Source organism: Ambystoma mexicanum, chromosome 8, assembly GCF_040938575.1.
Source record: "Ambystoma mexicanum isolate Mex_15411 chromosome 8, UKY_AmexF1_1, whole genome shotgun sequence".
Classification (NCBI taxonomy): Eukaryota; Metazoa; Chordata; class Amphibia; order Caudata; family Ambystomatidae; genus Ambystoma; species Ambystoma mexicanum.
Genome location: NC_090929.1, coordinates 1,065,976,513 through 1,065,983,386, shown reverse-complemented (window position 1 = coordinate 1,065,983,386; position 6,874 = coordinate 1,065,976,513).

Here is a 6,874-nt window from a genome sequence, read left to right as displayed (position 1 = left end):
CCACAGCAAAACGCACCTCCAAGACACACAAGTGGCAAAGTGCCTTGGGGTGGATGCACGCAGGGGTCAAGGCTCAGGCACTGTGTCTCCTCGAGGGCTGCAATGCCCAATTACATTGCAGAGGACGGGAGGGTAGGAGGGTGTAGCTGGGTCAGGAGGTGGTAGGGGAGGGGAACGGACAGTGGGGAAATGCCACGGAAAATGCTTTAAAAAACGAAAATTTGGTCTCAGGTCGGGGGCAGCCAAATTCAACTCCAAGGCACACAGGTGGCAAAGGGCCTTGGGGTGGATACACGCAGGGGTCGAGGTCCTGGCTACATCTCCTCGAGGGCTGCAACGCCTAATCACACGGCAGAGGGGGTGGGAGGAAGGGGAAGCTGGGTCAGGAGGTGGTAGGGGAGGGGAGCAGACAGGTGGACAATGGTGCGTAAAGAACTTTAAAAAACACAAACATCTATCTCATGATATCATATCTATCATATGATTTAACTGCATTCATATCATTTACACAGAAAGCTCCTACACAAAAGGCTCACAACCAATTCAGAACTATCACTAATCACCATAAAACTAGACGTAAAGTTAACATACTTGCGCCTGTCCAGTAACATCAACACCCCACTCACTCCCTTCAACAGCAAATACAAAAATAAATATAATGATAATGATGATAATGTTGAGACACACCATCCAATTAGCCCTCCAAGTGTGACAACAATTTCCTTACAGCCTCGGATGGGCGAGAACTGATTGCCCAAGTAAATCTACTAATAAAACAATGTCCCCAGCAGGCACTAATACCAAGATACCACACTCCCTCCAACAACAACCAAAAATAACAGAAGTAATTACTTCAGTACCAATACAAAAACAGTGCATGGATGCCACCAACATAAGCCAACAGACATGAATGGAGAAGCATTTCTAATGGTACCACCCAACAATGCAGTAAAAACAAATTTCTGCCAAATCACAACACAAATGTAACAACACCACCAGGGTGACCAAACCACATGGTCACACTTCACATGATGTAAGGGATCTGCAAACAAACACATCCCAACAGCCACAATTATAAATGGAACCTGAGGGGCACGATCACCACGCAACAATGAACCCGATGGTCACCATCATAACGGTACTCTCAGGTCACCAACTCAACTGCAATAATGCCCCGGCAACAGGTGAACTAAGGCACTTCTAAGCAGACTTCCAGAGCATGAAGAAAATACACACCATACTCTCCCCAAATGCCGCCACCAAAAAGCGCACCATCAACTTCTTCCATATAACACAAGGTAAGCCCTCTTGGCTCAAAGCGTCATGTCACACTCAATCACCATATAAGCTACTATATAAGTTAATAACAAAAGAGGGAGTAACCTTTACAACTCTTAATCACCCTCTTTGCAGTGTGAATGTTATGTGTTAGAGCTTTGAAAAGTTTTTTCAAGTTTTATTAGGAATTTTATTAGCATATGTCTAGGAATCAGATTACTATGGTATTGTGTTTACTGTTTTGTGTTGATTGTCTTCAGATGTTACTCTTATTATCAGCATCACCTGTTCTACTCACAAACATATTAATTTATGTATGCATAGGGTGTTACCGTCATGTTTGATTAGCATAAGGGGAAGGTTGCAGTGGTCAGCTACTGCTGGGTGTGTGATGTCCTAAGTATTAAAGAGTAGAATGCTGTGGCTCTTTGCATGTGAGCATTGCATGGCAGACGGTTAGAGTTACTGAGAGAAAGGTTGAGAGAAGACTTGCCTGGGTGGTGGTGCTGGTTACCTATTATCCTTATCCCTGTGTAACACCTTTCTACCATCTGCCTACACAGAGAGTGTACGTGGTGACCTTCGGATTCTTTCCTGCATGGTGATGGTGACCTTGTATTTTGGAAGGTCTGGAGGCTTAGGTGCACTATTAATAGCGGCTGTTGGGATGTGTGTTTGTTTGCACATCCCTACCTCATGTGTAGTGTGGCCATGTGGTTTGGTCACCAGGGTGGTGTTAGTACATTTCTGTTGTCACTGGAGTGAAATTTGTTTTTCACTGCATTGTTGGGTGGTACCATTCCATGGATGTCTGGTTGGTTTATGTCGGTGGCATCCATGCACTGTTTTTGCATTGGTCCTAAAGTTATTATTTCTATAATTTTCGCTTGTTGTTGGAGAGAGTGGGGCATCTTGGTATTTCAGTATTCTGGTGTGTTAATGTAGTTTTGAGCACTGTGATGTGTAGGGGATGCTGATGGACACTTTCTTGTAAAAGTTGTATTGATGAATTTCTCACCCTCTGAATGGCCAGTTTGGCTCCTCACTTCAGCACAATTTATTGTTTAAAACCTTTGAGCAGTCCTTTCTTATCGTTGAAAACGAGTGGAAACGTCTTATCCAGCCCCTTCTAGGAAGTGATGTGTCGAGTTGCAACACATATGCTCGGGCACTCTTCCCCTGGGTTTATCTTAATCTGGAGGGCCATCTGCTCTCCCCATCCTACCAACGACGATCCCTTTTAAGCCACATATAATTTGCAGAACTTTTCTCTGTTCTGGAATTTGAGGTGTACCGACTTGTATCCAAGAATCGTAATAGGGCTCTTGCCATAGTCCGTAGGCCTGACGTCGGTGGGTCTCAGGTCATCCAAATGTTCTTTCAGATCCTTTTCATACATAAGGACATCCACCATCATGCATGGTGATTCTCTAGATATCATAACATTGAATGGAATATCATTTAATGCCAAGCGCTCCAGTGGTCTATTCTTTCCAGGAGTGCATCAGTAAGAATTTAAATAGGGCTTTGATCATCATGGGTCGATACAGTAAGTAGGCTGCTTGAACCACCAACTTCTTCTAAGGCGGTGATGTTGCTCCCCACTTATTCTTTGGTACTTTTGCATGCACTGCCATAAGGTCCCACATTATCACACTTAAAACACTCTGCGGCCATCGCTGGGCATTCGCTTTCCCCGTTGAAATGTCTGGTGCATGTGAGCGTGCACCCTGTCCATTGCTGCTGATGGACTTGTCTTGCTTGACTTTGACATGTGTGGTTGACTTGCATTTTGATGCGGATATTGTTGTCCTCGTGACCAATGCCACCGTGGCACCATCACTGTCTTTATCTTCTTCATTTTGTATCTTTTTAACTTCCTGAGTAGTGGAATCTTGTTGGACACTCTCCATGCATTTGCTTCATAACTCCATTGTCCTTGCAATTTCTATTGCCTGCTCCACGGTTGGATCCTCAGCTTGCCATAACATTGGTTGATTATGTGGATCTGCAGTGTGACGCCTCAGCTGATCTCTCAAGTATTCATCAGGGAGGCATTTGGCTTGGTGACAGTGAAATGTTCTTGGCAGGGATCTTCCCACCGTTTTCTAGTATAATTGATGGCTTTGTTATGCTTCGAATATTGACCTGTGATTAGATAACCCTCTTTAAATTGATGGTGGCTTTCCGGTATGCGGAAAGCCACCGCCTGATGAAACAGAAGGATTCTGAAATTGCAGGTTCATATCTGAAACACTGCTCTGGGCAAAACACAGACGATGAATGAACAATAGCATCGATTTATACAGGCTTATCTAATCACAGAGAATGCCTATGAATATGACTTGAAGTACATCCAAGAGGCAAGGAGGAACAGCTACTTTGGCCTACAAAACGTTTTTCGAATTAAAGTGGACATTTGAGATTGTAAAGTGTTCAGGAGAGAATTCTTGGACCCACGCTGAGCGTAGCGTCTAAACAGCACTAATTGACTGTGACGTACACATAACTCTCAACACAAATGATATGGAGAGGAGTACTATGAATGGATAAGAAATGTTACAAATGCAAGGATAATGTCCAAACCGTAGAATATTAATTTTCTGTTTAGACTAGAGAAAAGCATTTAATCCGGCGAAAAATGTGCACGTTCACCAGTGGGTTAATGTTGGCATAAGCATAAGTGCACAGGTGCTATGGTGTTAGACACTTTTGGTCAGGTATAATTAATTTAACCATTCACAAAATCTATATGGTCTAAATAATTTTTGGTTTTTCTTTATTATTGGACATGAACATAACTATGCGCACCATGTTTGGGGGAGGGAGGGTCCCTTTTGTGTTTACCCAGGCTGTTTAAGGTGTCACAGCTTCCCCTCATGGATTGCTGCAAACAGTGTATTAGTTAATATCAAAATAGAATTTACTTAGGTTGGCGCTGTACACCCAAACACTCTTCCTAAACTCCTGTCTCAACTATCAACTATCCTGCATGGGTGCAATGAATAGGGACGAAGGCCAGCTGCATTGCGTCCTGGCAGACCTGGCAGGCGGAATGGCACCTGGCTGCAGGCTTTCACGGAAGCACCGACAACGTTATTAACGGTGCTGGTGCTTCCATGATCCCCATTCCCATTGAGTCCGATGAGACTCAATGGGAATGGGGATTAACATTTACGCCGTCTGACTTCCCGAAAGCCGGGGTTGTAATCCCCCGGTTATTCTGGCAAGTCAGGCGGGGATAAATCATTACGGGTCCGGTGGCTACCTACTGGTTTTACTGGCATGGTTTCTGCGGGACCCGTAATGAGGGCCATTGTTTTGTTGTGCAGTAGGTGTTATCACAAAAATATACATAAACATGAGTTTATCAACCTCAGACATAGGAAAGGCTGAGTCTACCTTGCTGGAATTTGGTACAGTGTTTGATATGAGAACGAACATCTCTGCAATGGTTCTTTACCACACTGAGCTATCTTCGGAACATTTGTGGCACTCAAATTGATCAATATGCATTTCAACTTTCAGGGTTGCACGCAATCAATGGCCCTCATTACGACCCTGGCGGAGATCCATGGTGCAATTTGCACCATGGTCCATGGCGCTAAGCTGCCAACTCCGCCATGGGGGTTGGCGGACTTACCGCCCCATTCCGAGGTTGGCGGGGCGGTAAGTCCCCAATCCCCATTTACCCTTCCCCATTCCCATTTTTGCCCCATAGGGTATAATGGGAGTGGGGAAGGCGTTAATTACGCCACCGTAAATTACGGTGGCGTAATTAACAACAAGTCCCGTAGCGCCATGGATTTTTCCGCTTGCAAAAAGCAGGCGTAAAAATCACCATGGCGCTACGGGAACTCGTAGTCAGGCGGAAAGGTACGCCATGCTTTACGCCGGCGTAAACCCCTTTCCGCCAGGGTCGTAATGAGGGCCAATATATTCCCCACAGAAGGGCGGGAATGCTACAGAAGTCGTGTAATAGTGAACAGACACATTGGTGCAGAATCACATAATTTAGTGTACACGAAAAAAGCGCTGGGGTTGCACTTTTTTACATTTGCTCTCATTAATCCTAACCTTCTCAGCAGTGTAATGATGCCTGTGATCACTACCTGACGTGTGTTCATAGCAATATGTTTGATCATTGAAGGGAATGGAACCCATACCCCCATGGTTATTTACAGTTTCCTGCAGCAGAGACTCCAGCTTTATATTTCTCAGTGCACTTTAGAGGTGAAAGTGAGTGAGAAGTAAGGAGAACTGATTTCGTCTGCTTTACACTCTGTCGACATGCTTTGTTCTTGGTAAAGAGATTAGCTTGTAGGTCAGTACCTCTGGAAGTCTGATGGTCTGGGGCAGCAGGCAATAAGTCAGTGACATGCCTAAACCTTCAGTTAATCCATCGACTACTTTCCTGTAGTACAGTTTGTGGTTGACTTTCCCCCTGCATCCCTGAAGGAGGCACTTGTGACTGACACTTATTAATTTGAACAAGCCTTTCAAAGGCAACAGCCTGTCTTCAAATCCCCTGACTTTGCCCAGCTGGCCAATGCCGGACTGTGTTACCTTACTCGTGTTGACCTATTTTGGACTGTGGCCTACATGGCTACATAGTTCCGATGTGCAATCAACAGACAGTGTTATCATTGAAAGGATGACTATAATGATGACAAGGAAATAACTATAATTCTAAAACATCAGCAATTACACTAGCAGTAGTGTTTGCAAATGTGTTTAGGTCACTGTGCTGGTGCACAAGCTGCAGAGAACTACATACACTCAGATGGCCTTCAACCTTCCTGAGGCCGTCATTTGAGTATACGTATCAACATCAATATAAACAGGACTTCTGCAATGTACTACTATTTAGTTGTTGAATAATGGCTGACATTGTCATCATTATTCCTACCTCCATCACAACCAGTCTTCTGTGTTTGCGATCTATATGCATTAAGAAGGGTTCCATGTGCTCAAATCGCGGCAAAAATGGCAGTTGACACAAAATATTGCAGCAAAAGGCAGTGGTTTTGCTGCTGCAATCCATGTAAAGGATGCGGGCGACACTGCAACCCTCTGACCCATTATATAATTTAAGGGGAGCGGGAGACACCCCCACAACCCTCTCTCCCCTTAAATGGTTTCATGGGGTACGCCTTTACCGGGTCAAACCACAGCATTTTTGCAGCAATTTTTTGTACAGCCAACATTTTGCCGTGATTTTATCACTGCATACCTAAGAAGGATTGTAATGCATACTTTCTCAGTGGTTCACCCATCAAGGAGTTTTGTAGCCTACATGTCCCGCCTGCTTCTGTCTGCATATTGACACCTACAATGGAACAATATTGTAGTAACTTGTTATGGTGCGTGCCGTCATTGAATGACTTATTCGAATGCTGTCCCGTGTCAGTTTACAGTTGGATAAGTGACAAGGCGATGCGTGTGCTGGAAGAAGCTGGGGTTACTATACAATAAACACACTTGTGCTCAACTGGAAGGAGGTATGGTATTAATTATAATATAGGTGGCATAACAATCCCAGCAGCACATATCGCAACAGCCCACACCGCGAAGAGAAAATTCCTGTGAGCGAAGG